Source organism: Dicentrarchus labrax, unplaced genomic scaffold (genome assembly GCF_905237075.1).
Source record: "Dicentrarchus labrax unplaced genomic scaffold, dlabrax2021, whole genome shotgun sequence".
Classification (NCBI taxonomy): domain Eukaryota; kingdom Metazoa; phylum Chordata; class Actinopteri; family Moronidae; genus Dicentrarchus; species Dicentrarchus labrax.
In genome coordinates, this window is record NW_026136706.1 from 19,180,890 (window position 1) to 19,196,690 (window position 15,801).

General features: G+C 39.0%; 1 protein-coding gene across 2 annotated transcripts in view; it reads right to left on the reverse strand.

The window, feature by feature from the left end:
* The window catches only part of LOC127366118 (cytoplasmic protein NCK2), a 35,566-nt gene extending 21,615 nt beyond the window's left edge, over positions 1-13,951 (reverse strand). The window contains exon 1 of one of the 2 annotated variants that reach the window (XM_051404870.1): positions 13,677-13,951. The gene's annotated coding sequence lies outside the window, so the exon portion shown is untranslated. The remainder of the gene's footprint in view (positions 1-13,676) is intronic. The other variant, XM_051404869.1, reaches the window with a different exon arrangement.
* Between the last annotated feature and the right edge of the window lie 1,850 nt (positions 13,952-15,801).

The window sequence follows — 15,801 nt, forward strand, 5'->3', positions numbered from 1 at the left end:
TGTTTCTAACATCCAAAGCAACTTTTTCCACAACCCAAAGATATTTAGTTTACTGTCATAGAGGACAAAAAAAAACCTTCACATACGAAGTTGAGACGCTGTAGAGATATTTGAATATATCTTCATAAAAATGACTCAAAATGATTATCGTTTAACAAAAACAGTTAATCATTTCATACTGAAACTGACTATAACGCAGCCACAGTCACATCATTGTATCCTGATTCATTCATTTCATATCCTTTTTACAGTAACTGTGTGAGATAACGGTAGAGGTTGAGTCACAGAGCAACTGTACACAAAGTGTCACAGTTTTTGCAATTAAAAATAACCTGAACAATTAATTGATTATAAAAAAAATAACTTGCTGATTGTATGTGGATTGACTACTGAAAAAGAGTTTCTTCTCCAAAAAGGTCTTTACCAAAATGTAACAGTCGAGAAAGGAGCAAACATTTCTTCATGGTTCACTAGATTTTTGTTGTTATTTATTCGTCATGTTTTGTTTATTATGCAAAAGTATAACTGTATAAATGTAAGCCAATCAGTGCTACAAAACATCCGTAACTCTTGCAAACACATCAGACAGACTGGTTTTCAGCTAATTGAAAAGGTGAGAGTTTGCCAAATATTTTCAGGGAAGAGAAACATTTTCCGGGAAATTTTACCTTGTTATTTATTTTCTATGAGTGACTGTTATTTTCCATGACGGACTGAAAAAACACAGTCTAAATTTATCCAGGTTTTCCAAGACACATGGGAACTCTTTCTAAGGAGCGTGAGCAGAGAGTTGTAACTGGTATCCTGCTTGTCTTTCTTGCGCATGTTTGTTTGTCTATGTTACATAATCCTGTGCTGATGTCAGAGGACTGGGAGACCAGAGCAATATGCTGAAACAGAAATGGCATATGTAAAAGCCACACCTCTTTTCCATGTATGGAAAACTACAGTTTAAAATGAGACCTTAAGGATGACCATTCCCCAAATACAGACAGTAAGTATGACATTTATTTTAACATTTTTAATAGTTAACATGAAGCTGAAACAGGTTGCAAACACAACACTGACCTTTTAAGCTGATCTGGTGAACTTGTTAGCAAACACATGCTTATTTACACATCCCCCAATTACGGAGCAACACTATCATTCATTTGGAGTCGTGTTAATGTTAGCTGTGTTTCTGGTCTCTACCAACTCCTTGGGAAAATATTTGGCTCCGCTACATTCACCAGCTAGTTGCAGTTTAGTGCTGAGCAGGTAGTGCACGGAGGGCTTTAGAGCTTTTTCACTGATAACAACCTTCAGCTTCAGCCAAAAACAACACAATGAGAGTGGTAAGAGTGAACCAAAAGAGTAAAGTTGTGAGTTTGACAGCTAAACAACTAAATTAAACTCTCTATAAAGCTCTGTAAAGCCAAGGAGAGCTGCAGCTTTAGCTGATAATTCTCTGTAGGCTCATCACTACAAGCATCCTCTTTCAAATTGTCACATTTGATGTTGTTATTGTAAACATATTGATTATAGCCACTTCTCCCATTTCTACCATTTTTTAAAACCTGTTTGTCTCTTACAATCTTAGCTTAGGTAATGTCAAAATTCCCCAAAGTCCAACACAGGGAATGTAACACCTGGCTAAATGCCCCTTACTATGGACAAGAACAATTTCTCTTGACACCCCTAAATCATATGAACGACTTACGTTTTTCTTTGCCCTTAAGCTGAGGGGGAAAAAAAGGTTGCTGATGATGTTATCTCCATGCCATCGTGTTCATCTCTGCTCAGTGCTTTGGCTGATAATTTAAACAGTTTAAATACTTCTTCTCAACCTCTGAGCTCAACTGTTCCTATTATGGTTTTCTGCACCACAGGAATTCATAGCCTGACATTTTACAATACTCTCAAATGCCACTACAGTGATTCAGTGTGGCCTGAGCATTGGACGGCCTTTCTGATTCTCTGACATGCAGATGATATCACTCCTTCAAAAGGAACTGCTTCCACAAACACTAAACCACCACATTCAGCAAGCCGCTGCCGGCAGTTCTCCGTGCACTGCTGAGGAGGTCACACTCAAAAAAACTGTGGTTCTGCCCAGCCAAAACAGCAGATAGGGTAAATAGATGCCTTGCAGCATGTGTATATGACTGTGTGCGTGTGTGAGCAAAAAAAGAAGAAACTCCACAGGCCAAATACTGTGTGTGCGCAGTCTTGAATTCTCAGGAGAACCCTGTGGCTCTCTGAGCTATACATCTCATAAATAAAGTAGGATTTCCTTCAGATGCAGCCATGTGTGTTTGTGAGAGAATAAGAAAGAGCGAGCGAGAGAGAGGACGGCACAAATGGATTACAGGAGGCCTATCATATTGCTCCATTCAGCAACGGAATCAACTCCCAAGCACACAGCAGCAGCACATTTCAGCACAAATAAATGTAGACGTAATATCTTTATAGCCTACATGTTCAAAAATACATGAAGTGGTGATTCCGCTTGATAATCTGCCTTAAAATATTTAGAACAGAGATATTGGAATTGAGCTGTTGTTTCCAGAGCATTAATCTGTCCTCATACAGATTTCATGAGCACTGAATTATCAGCCATGATTAGCCAACCTGCTGTCCTGATGTTTGCTTCCGACTTTTGAGGTTCAGAAAGGCTGTCACATGATTTTTGCTTGTTGTTCAACAATCTCTTTATGCATAGTTCATGAGCCAAGATAAGATCTTAGGAAAATGCATTTGAAGGACCAGTGTGTAGTGTCCAAAGCCCTATCTAGAGCCAGTGTTTGGTTTGTCCGTTCTGGCCTACTCTAGAAACCTGGTGGCTCCACACGGCGGTCTCTGGAGGGAAAAACTCATTCTAAGGTAACGATTATACACTAATGAAAACATACCTATGAATATTATATTCCATTTCTGCCAATAGGTCCTACTAAATGTTACACACTGGGCCGTGAAGATAAAAATACCCAGAGTTTATTACAGTTCCTAAAATATGGCTGTAACCTAATTTCACAGGCCAAGGACATACGACACAATCATTGTGCTATTAAAAAACCTTACAAGCCAATTGAGAATCAAAACATAACAGCAAGAAAGCAAGAAATCAGACAGCAACAAAAGATGATAAGAACAATTTAAGTGATTTTTGACAACAAAAACGCTGCTTAATTCTGTGGATCCAGAACATGACACAAGTCAGGTGCGAGACGCTAATTTCTAAAAAGCCATTTATCTGGAGACTTCTTTGTAAATGTACTACAGCTGCAGATTAAATGTTACTTCTCATTTAGAGGCTGCAGCCCTGCATTCAGAAGAGCGTTGGTGGAGGCGTGCTGCTTCAGGTACTTGGGTGAGACAATAAAATATGATGCAGGAAGTTCAGTAATAGATCCATGAGTTTAAAAGCTTATCAGGCAGCAAAACACTGCACAGCAATTTATAACACTACGAGGCAGGAATTTACAATTCTGGAGAGCTGTCTGCACGCTACCGGTTGATATGTAGCTACTATCACTCGCCTGTTCTGTGTTGTGTCTCGTCTTGCTCATTGTGTAATTCTGACATTGTTTAGCTCCTGCATTGTTGAAGCTGCTGAGCTGGTGGCAGGTTTTCACTGTAGTTAAATTCCATCCATATAATCCCTCCCATAACGCATGTCCCAGCAAAAAAAACACACACACACACACACACACACACACACACACACACACACACACACACACACACTATTGCTCTCACTTTCTTATCCTCTGGGTGCTTTTTCTTAATCATAGAGATTTCTCAATTATCTTGTAACTTAGAAACACATTAATAATTCTCTCCACAGCCTTAAGCCCCATGAGTTATCAATGCATTTGCTCTCAAGGGATTATCATATTGATTAAAATATAATACTTTTAATTTAAGATAAGCAACTGGTCATTAAGGTTGGGCGATATGTTATATTGGCACATGCGTGTGTGCTACGCCAGCCACCCCCCCATTCACCGCCCCAGTACTTTCAGCTGGGAGATGAGTGGCGAGTTCACTACGTGTGACGAGCTCTGACAAATTCAATTCAGAAAATAAACTCACCAAAATTTAAAGAAAGGGAAAGAACACCTATTTTCTGCATTAAACAGAAAATACTACCGTACACCGTCTGGATTCAGGTTTCTCTCTAATACCGAACTAAGACCTTATTAAGTTAATTCAAACCTGACAGAAACAAAATAAAACTCATTTAACTGTCTTCATTAGTCTTTCCACTGTTCCAACAATCACCAACTCTGGTGTCTGACCATCTAACAGTGTTAGAAATATTCTGGCACATCTTCCCCAGAGATTGAGTTTTGTTTGGAGCCGCTGACTGTATTCTGTTGTCAAACTAGTAAAAATAAACCCTTAATTCACTGCAGTTAAATGTGATATACAGCTGTTTTTCCACTCACTCGTTCAAAGTCTCTCACTGAGTGGTTCTCATTTTACGGAGGCAGACCACTGAATTAGCTAAATAAAATAACAAAAATCACCCCACCCTACTGGCCACCCGGTGCATGCTTGCAGATCCTGTTGCCCAGAGGTTTTCACACCATGCGGCACAGAGAGCTGAGAGCGTGCATTATTTTAAATCTGCAAAACAAGCGTATTTCACTGACCCATGTCTGGTTGAAGGTGTGCATCTGAAAAAAATTAGCATCTGAAAACCTGCAGTCCTCACCACGAGCAACTGCACAGTCACATAGATCCGATTTCAGATCACTTAACCTTATCTGGAAAGTTTTTCTTCTCTCTGAAGATGTATGAATCTGCTGAAACTGCTTAATTTGAAAAAGAAAAACCCCCACTGCTGTGCATGCAGGGTTGGTGTTTGATAGTATTTTTGAGTTTTGAGACTAACGTTCAAAACTTGTGGGTACAATCTGAAGATGAAATGAGCAGCAGGAGGTTTGCCATTCTGATAGAATATGTATCTAACACATTGAAATAACAAGTGTAGTCTACTTACTTTGCATACCTTACTTCAATAGCTATCTACTCCTTGTACTGAAGACATGGATTCAGAAATATTAAGTTGATAAGCCTAAAATATTGATGTATGAATGCTAAGTTTAACTGGGGGATTCTCACTCCTGAAAGTGATGCAACACAGGAACCTAGATTGAAACTCAAATCAGACACATTTTTAATTTTGGAATTAAGGTTTATAATATATAGCCGATATATAAAATACGACCAGTAACGTTGTCATTTCAACCTGTTAAAGTGAGGTGCATGTCACAAAGGACAACTGCATTAACAAATCCTACTATATGGCACCTACACACTGGGGGGGGGTAGCATGAAGCGCCTACATGCTACTCCTTGGTGAAGTCGCTGGCGGGTGAAAAGAACAGCTGGAAACATGAGTCACAGACGACAACATTAGAGTCAACAGTGCATAGGTAATGGGGCATTCCAAATTGGGAGTAAACATGGGGAAAGAAAAATAAAATTAGATAATAAAAAGGAATAAAGAGAGAATTCATAGGATCAAGGAGAGTAGAATTATCTCAATTTGCAGGGGCACATGGTCTGTTTCAACTGAAATTAATATTAAAATGACTGTAGCTGGAGTGATACGGTTGTCGTAGAGCAGTGAATACGTCTGTCCATCACAAAATGTGAGCCATGTGTGGGATGATACTTACATCGCTCATGAAGGAAGACCCTTAACAATGTGAATCATAATGTTTACTAGAGCGTCGGTGCCTTTCTAAGGATCGATGGTAATGGTGAGAGATTGTTAATGAGGCAGAACCTCAGAGGGATGTGTGTAACGTGGGCTGCGATGCTCTAAGGGGAACTTGGAACGTGGATCATTCTGTGAAATACAGATAAACAAAGCCCTTGTGCTCTGGGTGAGATAACTCAATGTTTGTCTGCATACTGCCGGTTTGTGCATCAGGACAGCCAAAGGGGAAAACGTCCACTTAATTAAATCAATTAGAGCATGAAGGGCCCGCTGAAGCCTCCACTGAAAACAACATGGAACAAACTCAAACAATAGCTCAAGTCTTTTCACGAGTCACAGAGACTGCAGTGATGTACGAGCTGAAGCCTTCTCTTTATGTCACTTTTATGCATTATTAGACAATTCTAGCAAAGCACAATTGAATTGTTAATAAACCAGGCATGCTAACCAAGCATGTGAGGGCACAGTTCATCTTCATCTGTTCTTACTAATATTTTTTAGGGACAGAGTGCACTGCAGGTCAGGTCCATCGATCCACAATAAATAGTTTTCTTTTCTACTCCTTTCATTTACAGTGGTGAGCTAATAGCTACTACGTTATTGCTACTTCCTGCAAGCACTTTGTGATAAATGCATTATAATGTGAGGGCAGTGGTAGCGGAAGTGTTGACAATGACTCGTACAGTAAGCAAACATTACTGAGGATTTACATTTTCTGGACCTTTTGTCCGGATGTCGACTTGAAACTTTGGTATCGACGGAAGTTTAACAAAGCTTTATAAAAAGGAGAGCAGATCAGGAAACAAGGCCTGACGTTACATCTCATTAACAACAAACTTCAGGCACCTGGAGTTAAAAACACTACTGGAGGAGCTACGTTGTTTAGCAGGCCGGTTTTTGATGGAGCCACGCACCGGTGAAGTGGTTTGAAGAAGAGATGCAGAAGCATGTAATCAAGCTGAGGAAGACAACAGTGAGTGCATCATCGGCTCTGATTTAGCACAGCAGCTGTTTGTCAGCTCTGTATCTGTTCACAATAGCAGTGCACCTACCGGACAAACTGTGTGTGTTATGTGTAATCGACAAAAACATGATGAAATGTGCCTGCGGTTATGAGGTTATCACAATTTTATGAACCTCACTTTACTTTACAAATAGATCAATGAGTGAGAAAAGGTTGGATAAGTGCACCTCTCTACATTCAAGTGCCAGTATGTAGGATTTTGCAATATTCTACCGATACAACTGTGACGTTGCAGATTGCAACTAACCGAATACCGCTCTCCTTCCAAAAGTGTAGGAGAAACTATATAAATCACAAAAGGCCCTATCTAGAGTCCACAGTTGGTTTGTCCATTCTGGACTACAGTAGAAACGTGGCGGTTCAATGGGGCAGACTAGATTTCTTCAATTGAATTTGTTTAGAGGCAGCCAAGGTCCTGAACTTTTGTCCAAAGTTTACACTCTCCTGCTAAGACGTGTTGGATTTCACTCCTCGCTCTGTCTGTCTTCATGGCCCTAAGACCAATTTTCTGCTCTGTAACATGAACCCCGTACACACTGAAGGAAAGCGTGGAAGAGACGTTGACCCTTGATTACGATTTAACGAGCAATTCTCGGCCCAAATTAATGGTCACGTTTCTCTGTTGAGGGAGGAGGGGTTGAATTTACAATCGCCAAAGTGATCTCCCTGAAGGAGGTTTACAGTCCCCCACTCCCCAGATCTCACGTCTTTTGTATCACTCCATTAATTAAGAAACACTACCAGCATAAGCACCTTCACAGTTCTCCGTAGGCATCTAATGCCCTTTTCTTGTTTTTAAAATCACATTCTTATATTTCCATCATCATCATGTTTCAAATTCTTGAACTCCTTAAACTCTGTAATCACCTCCAGTGCCATCTCAGGCGTTGACGTCATCATGCACCATCCACACATTACAAAGTCTACGGGTGTGGCTGGACCAAGCCTGTTGTAAGGCTGAGATATTGTACCACTTTACTATTACCAGCTTTACTTGCTCCCAGTTCCTTCCCTTCCTCCCTTCCTCACTCATGCTCCTTCCCTTCCACCCTCCCTCACTCTCGCTCCTTCCCTACCCTTCATGGTCTCCCCCCACAGTGTCCCAGAGAAGGATTAGGCTCGATGCCCAGTGGTGACACAAGGACACTGGAGCCAAAAGACTGTTAGTTCAGTTGTTGGGCATGAATTAGGAACTCAAGCCGGGTGGCGAAGGAGGGAGGTGATGATAGAGATGAAGGACAGGGAGGAGAAAATGGACAAACTAAAGGAACAAAAGGACAGACAACTGAAACTCTAAACTACTGATAAGAAGCAGAAAATAAAGTAAGGTGTAAATGACAGGAAAAGGGGCAGATGCTCATGTCTTTTTTATTTTAATATGACTAAGAGTCTACAGTGTCACCAGCGGCTCTATGAGGCTGTATTTAGGAACAATAAATGCTTACATCAACACACTAACAATGTTTACATGCAGGTGTTAAGCAGGTAATGCTTGCCATGGCCAGCCCTATAACATGTAAGCATGGTAACATAAAAACAAAGTACAGATGAAGCTGGAAATGTCATAAAGAAAGTATTAGGTAAATTAAAATCTTTAACTGATGATGGCGCCCGATGAGATGTCAAAGGATCACCAAAGACAGGCGGCTGTGGCTCAGAGGCACAGCGGGTCGTTCCTTAATCAAAAGGTTGCGGGTTCGAACCCCGGCTCCTGGTGCCACATGTCGAAGTATCCTTGAGCAATATACTGAACCCCAAATTGGGTGTGAATGTGTATGAATATTAGTTTCTGTGCGAATGTGTGCGACAGGGTGAATGTGGCACGTAGTGTAAAAGCGCTTTGAGTCGGAAGACTAGAAAGGCTCGTAGACGGTGAGATATTTCGCAAATAAGTGAAACCTTTGACCTGCTAGTGGCATTATGAGAAGAATAAGCGGAGTCACCAAAATCATTAGGATTTACCCTTTTGGGCACCATAGGAATCTGTTCCAAATTTTATGGCACTCTATCAAACAACTTCTAACACGACCTTATGGTTGTGCTTATGGCAGCAATCCATCCCAATAGGCAGTCTTGACTGACAACGACATGAGGAGCTTCACATGGCTAATAATCCTAACAATTAGAAGATACATTGTTGTGCTGCAGCGATGTGGTGTGTAGGAAATAATCAGTAATCCCATGCAGTTATAAATTCTGAAAACAGAATACAAACAAATAAAGTATAAAGGACACACATACTGTTCAGTGGTCACTGTGTGCCTTCTGCTTAGTAGTAGCACAAATCCTCTTTCTCATCCAAGATCACGGGGTCATAGAAAGCAGGTCTATTGTCATAAGTGTATGTACTGTCAGGTTTAATGGCTGGCCATTCCACAGATTACAGATAATTACAATGACAATGGGATGACCTTTATCTCACTACCAACAAAATGCTCTTTGTGATGGCTCTATAGTGTCTTTCACACATGCGCTGCAACTCTGAACTTATGACATTACTGGAGGAGCTGCATTTGAGGTCACAAATGTCTGAAGCAGTTGGACTGAACATTAAATGGACTTTAATGTCCCCTGACGGCCCATCTGTTCCCGCACTTATTAATTCCTTCTCCTCTCGTACAGAGATCAGGATTTCCTGTGGGAGGCAAACATTACTCTTTCCACAAAGCCAAAATACCAATTTTGACAATGATCTTTATTCCCTGCATGGTTGCTCCTGCTGCACTGCAGTTTCCTGGAGGACTACTGGAGATACTCCAAAAACTTCAAACTAACTACAACATTTTCCCCCATAAACATAAGAGAGGCGGCTTACCATAGATAAATAAAAAGTTGTGTTATTTTGTTTGGGATGTAAAGACAGAAATAAAAATATTCAGATGATATGATAAAGTGATTAAGTGGACTATAAATGTAAAAAACCTTTACTAGTCTACAGTCTAAAACACCACACTGTAATTAAGTTTTAACGTGACGTATAAATCTATTTTGAGTTCACTTTCCTAGATATACTCCATTTAGTGTGGGTCATAAAATTTAAAAGGATGACGCAATCACCTTTAAAACCCTTTCCTCAAAGCGTGCTCATTCAAATAAGACATTTCCTGGTCTTGAAATTACCAACTTAAATTATTTAACTACCAATTACATTATTAAAGTATGAATTTTTTATACTTAAATTATAACAGTCTATTGAATTTATAATTATTCTACTGCATTATGTGCACTCCAAATATGCTAGACTAGTTAGTACTTCCCTAGTATCTTCTACATAAACTAGTAAGTTCACATTGCACAAGATAGTACTAAAAAAAGCTTATGATTCTTGTTAATAACGTAGTATTTTTCCACCACCTCCTACTCAAAACAATAGATGAACAAAACATTGTGTAGGCACTGTGAGACATTTAATCACTTACGGCATGTGAAGATGAGCAGAGTAATTAGTCTCAGCTCATAAATGTGCAATCAAATAAAGAGACGGAAGAGGATTGGGCTTATTATCTCATCTGTAAAGATGTGGCTCAAATAACAAGTGTTTGACTTAAGGAGCCAACCAATAAAAGAGACACAACTCAGCTTGTTATTCAAGCAATGTCAGTCAAAACCAAAACCGAAGCAAACAAACACCAAAAATGGAAATAGGGCAACATTAGGGTAAACAAACAGGAATGTGTTTAAAATGATGAACGGTGAATGTCACGTTCAGTTTTAAAGCTTCACTCTGTCATCTACCAACCAACACCAAGCCCAAGTCTCTAATACCACATTGTCTATCTGTCTGTGCACGTGACACCAACATCACCACCCTAACCCTGTGAACTTGAAGAATATGGAAATATCATTACATTTTATTTACCTGGAATCTGCTTCTGTGTGGTCGTCGGTCAATAGTTCATACATCAAACAAACTGGACCACTGAAAATGTGGCTGCATGGTGTAAATAATGAAAGTCAAGCATTAACACCACTGTTTGTTCTTTGTTATCAGCCTGGATATGTTGTTAATCATTACATGTAGGCGGTTAAAATCACTTACACACACTTACTGTAGAAAAATTGAATGATAGATATATTTATCATTAACTTCATTAAATGTGTTGTTTGACTATTTTCCATTATGTCATAAAAAAAAAATACCATAACAGTTTATCGCTGGTTTAACATCGACTTCCTGTAGGTTAATTTTAATCTCTGAGGCCGGGGGAGGAAATCTCAATGACTCTATGGTTGAGTCTAAACCAACTCATCTGGAGAGCGGGGGAAGGTTCAACCCACAAGCCTTCAGTTCATTCTCTGACACCTTTGTAAGCTGTTTGCCAAACACACATTAACTTAAATAAAAATTTAATTTAAGATTACTTTACTATTAATTAATCGTTAAAGTTATTTTCTCAGTAAAAGTCAGAAAAATAGTGTAAAAAAATCACAAGTTCCTAAACCCAAAGGTGAGATGTTTTAAAATGTCTTAATTAACAGTCCAAAACCACAAAATGTTCAATTCACAAAGCGATTAAAGAGAAAAAATAAATAAATTATTTTAAGATTAATTAAAATAGCTGCCTATTATTTTCTGCTGTGAGTTGATAATATAAATCGTTTCAGCTCTACTGAACTGCTGGAATTGCCTTACTTTTACTTTTACTTTTAGATAACAATTAAACGACTTATCATCAATTAACTGAGGGCAATTTTCAAAAAGCTTCCAGGAGCAGACGCAGCCTAACAGACATACAACAACTATAGGTTGAGTGTTTTTGTACAATTCAACTGTTAACTGTCAACTGTTAATCATCTTCTCTTGTGTGTTTTATTTCAAGAACAAGAGAGTGATTCATGCTTTCACATGTATTTATATTTTTATATTTACAAGCAGTAGTAAATGGATGAATGGAGCTCCACTTTCAGGAGACTTGAAGGGCAATGTGTGCCGAGCCTCGACCTCTTGATAAATACCTTACATAAGGCCAAACCTTATTGTGAAGGAAAATAAATACAGAAGAGGGAAGGGCTGCAGCTAGTCATTATTTTCATTATTGATTAATCTACTTATGCACTTCTGATTAATAGGTCAATTGTTTGGTGTATGAAATGTCAAAAATTACCCAGCCCAGTTATAGCCTGTTGTCTTAAAGCTTATTTGGTCCAACCCATATATTCACATACAATACATGTTTACTGTCAGCTGGAACGAGATTACTGTTTTTGCACTGTTTCAGATTTATGTTCTGCCGACTAATCAGGGTTTATCAAGGAAATACAGTGGAGTATAAATACTCAAATAATGTACAGTAATTAAGTAAATGTAATGTAGTTACTTTCCACAACTGATATCAGGGGCTGTCTAATAAAAACCTCTCGCTCTGCGTTCCTTCTCATTCAGTGCACAGTAACTCACGATTGTGATTCTAAATGATCTTTTAATTTCGATTATCGAAATCAAAAGCAGGAAGACGATTCTCCCAATATTTTTTTTCTCCACCGACTTGTGCTTCAAACAGGACGTAGTGTAGGTTCCCGGTAACCTGCAGCAGCAGCGCTATCTCTGAACGTGAGTCAGAGAAGTATCGCGGTTCTTTGATGGACCGTCGCTGTCCGCCATCTCTACGGTTATCTCACGGTTTCAGCTGCTGATATTTATCCATAGGATACATGAGTAACACTGCATGAACAGGGACCTTTTTATTTACCTTCTGTGACATCAACACGCAGCCTTTCAGTATCAATTATGTATTACAGCAGATGTTTAAATTGTAAATGACAGTTTCCAGAGCGCTGTTGATCTGTTAACAAGATTTGAGTCCAACAATGGTAAAGTCGTCAAAGCTGGAAAAAAAAAAAAAAGTTTTAAATCGCAAACTGCATCGAAAGCCAAATCGCATCATGGACACACCTAAAAAAAAAACCTTCTAGCTTTAGTCTGGTTTCAACAATGCTGAAAATGAAATGAGCATTTAAAGTTCTTCACTAATGACGTAATAAGAGGAAGTTTCTGCACTACAGGCCCAGCAGTGTATTATTGCACCTGCCCTCCACATACCTGCCATTGCTGAGCGAACCTTGTCCTACACTCCGGTTACCATGGTTCCCTTAACAGAAGGCGTGTCTGCAGAAAAGGTGTGCCATGAGAGTGTACCTGCACCTTAAAGCAACCTGAGTCATTACACTAACAACACACACACACACACACACACAAAACACGACCTTTCTTCCCGCCATGTTGAACCAATTAAATAGAACATTTATCGGACACTTCCATGTGCAACTACTCCAGCAGTGATGGGGAGGATATGTGCTGTAGTTACCACGAAGAGCCACTAGAAACATTGACAAGCTCGGCATGTGGCACCAGTCGCCAATCTGTGGTGTTTTGGCAATGTGGTTCATTGTGTAAGCGACTGCGTCTTCAAACACAAAGTCTAACAGGCCCTCTGCTAATGGACACATGACCAGATGTGTTTATTAAAATAAGAACATAAAAAGGAGAGCAATGTAGAAAATAAGTCAAACAATACAGATGTCTTGGGAGGAACAGACCTGCTTGTGTATCGCTGTAGTAGCCCTTTCGCTTACAGGCCTTTATGAAGTGGCCCCGTGTAAATGTTACAGAAACCGGGTGAGGGGACACATTTAAACTACCTGCTTTAAGTTGTAAGAGTGAAACATTGAGCCCCACACACAGCGAGATATTTAATGGCAACAAGAACAAACGCAAAAGGCACACCGAGGTCCTAGCACCATGTCTAGTTAAAGCACATCTGAGTGGACAAAGACCCAGCGACAAATCCACAAAGTGAGAGGAGAGGGCTTCGTTTTTTTTACACCAACTTTTAGGACAGTTTGAGAGGAAACCTTTCGTGAATACATTCAACAAAAAAAGAGACATTTTCCAGCAGCGCTCGGGCGGATAAAGTAGCCCGTCCAAGTGCACCAACTTACACAGTTCATCTGCGGTTCCAGGAGGCTTACCTTAGTGTTCACTCCAGTGAGAATGGGCAACAGCGACACTCTCCACAATAAAGACCCCCCGCACCCAAACAATAAGTGACTAACCGCACGTAAAAGCCACAGAAATAACCATTAAATCCTCATATATCCTCCGGTTTCACAATTATTCTTTCTTTTTTTAAAACATGGGCTGACCATGTACTGCTCGTCCTATCCTCGCTTGTTTTTCTGTCGCAGGCTGGCGGACTGCCTCCACATCGATCACTCGCATCAAGCCCGGTCCCGGTGAACAGCCGGCTTCCGTTCTCATATTTCAAAATAAAAGAGCATTTGGGAAAAGATTTCTGTTGTGTTTTTACACTGACTGCTTCAACAGCTGTAATAAAAAAAAAAAAACACTGTGTCACCAGAAGTCGGCATAGTGGTGGAAGCAGTATTCACAAATACCTAATGTCTGTAAAGTAAATTACCTGTATGAAGGTATATAACTGACTCTTAAACCCACTCTGTGTATATGAATTACATTAATACACTTCTTCATTATATGTCCCACTATATGCACATTTCTGTTCAGCTCTTTACTCCTTTATTTAAGTATCCAGACATTTTGTACATATTCTCTCACTCTTTATGTTTGTATATAGTAGCTCCTTTTATTATTGTCTCTATTTTTAAAATCTTTTTATTCATTTATATTTTTCTACACTTGATTGTGATTCTTATGCAACAAAAGTTATGTTATGTGAAAACTTACAAATTAAAACCTTTTTTTTTTTTACTAACTAAAAAAAAGCACTAATTATGCAGGCAGAAGAATAATAATAATAATATTTAACTTTACTTACATAACACCTTTGAAAACAATGTCACAAAGTGTTTTGCAAAGGAAAAAGTAAATCAAAACAAATCCATACCACAAAAAACAGCAAACAACAAAATAAAAAAATTAAACACACAAAACATAGTAAAATAAGACGTTTGGGCTAACATTAGCCTAATTAAAGGTTTAAGGTTTGATCTAAAAGATGTTATTGAGTCAGCAAGAATGGCCCTTTTAGAGTTGTATCATTATAAATTATATTATTGGATTATTATTACAGACGCATTCAAGTATAAACAGTATTTCAGTGTTGCAGCTGGCAATGGTGGTCAAATGCCTTTTTTTGTTTTGCATGAAGAATGTTAACAGTATTTAAAGACCAATAAATCTTGCACTAAAGCTGTAATTACTGCCAATAATGTTGCTCAATGTATTTACTAACCCTATTTTTTTTATTCATGTATCACTTAACTTTCTCATTTATTACTTAATTGATGTTATTATCTGTGTATTTTCTCTGTACTGTGTAATTTACTTTCCCTGGTACTTGTTCCATTCAACAGTTATTGGAGCGAAAAGAAACTTTAATTTTGGAGGAACATCACTCAGTTTCCGGTGTGATCCTTTCTGTCCTCGCTCAGCTTGATCGCCGGTCCCGTTGGTGACGTCACCAATGCCGGGACTAGTACAGGACAACGCCAGAGGAACAGGGACCGAGTCCGGGGGACTTTACCGCCCCTCACTGATGACAACTGGAAGTTTGCTTTTTTGTTCCATGTTTATCCTTTTCTGACTTATTTTTGTTTTAAATACAAGTGATTGTTTGTGAACTCAGAAAGGTCAACCCGCCTCTCTTTGAGTCAACATATGCTTCCATTCATGTATTCAATGATTCATTTAGCAGTGCTTAATAAAAATCATTTATTTACAGACTATTTATCTACTGAAGAGTGTCTGCCATTCACATAAAGTGGCAGAAATGTTGTCATTCTACACAACAAACACATGCAAAAAAAACCCAACATCATTGGATTATATTTAACTTACACTGTAAAATATATTCATTTACGTACTAAATGGGCCTCAGTGTGGCTCAAGAATGACCTTTAAAACTCACATTATGTTATTTCCCAAATTGTGTAACACCTGACATAAATATTAGCCCACACAAGACAGCTCGGTCTTAACGAGATTCTTCCACCAACGTTATAATATATTCAATTAAGATAAGATCAACTTTATTGTTCCCACACAGGAAAATTGAAGAAGTGCATGAAATACAAATGAAATAGATAG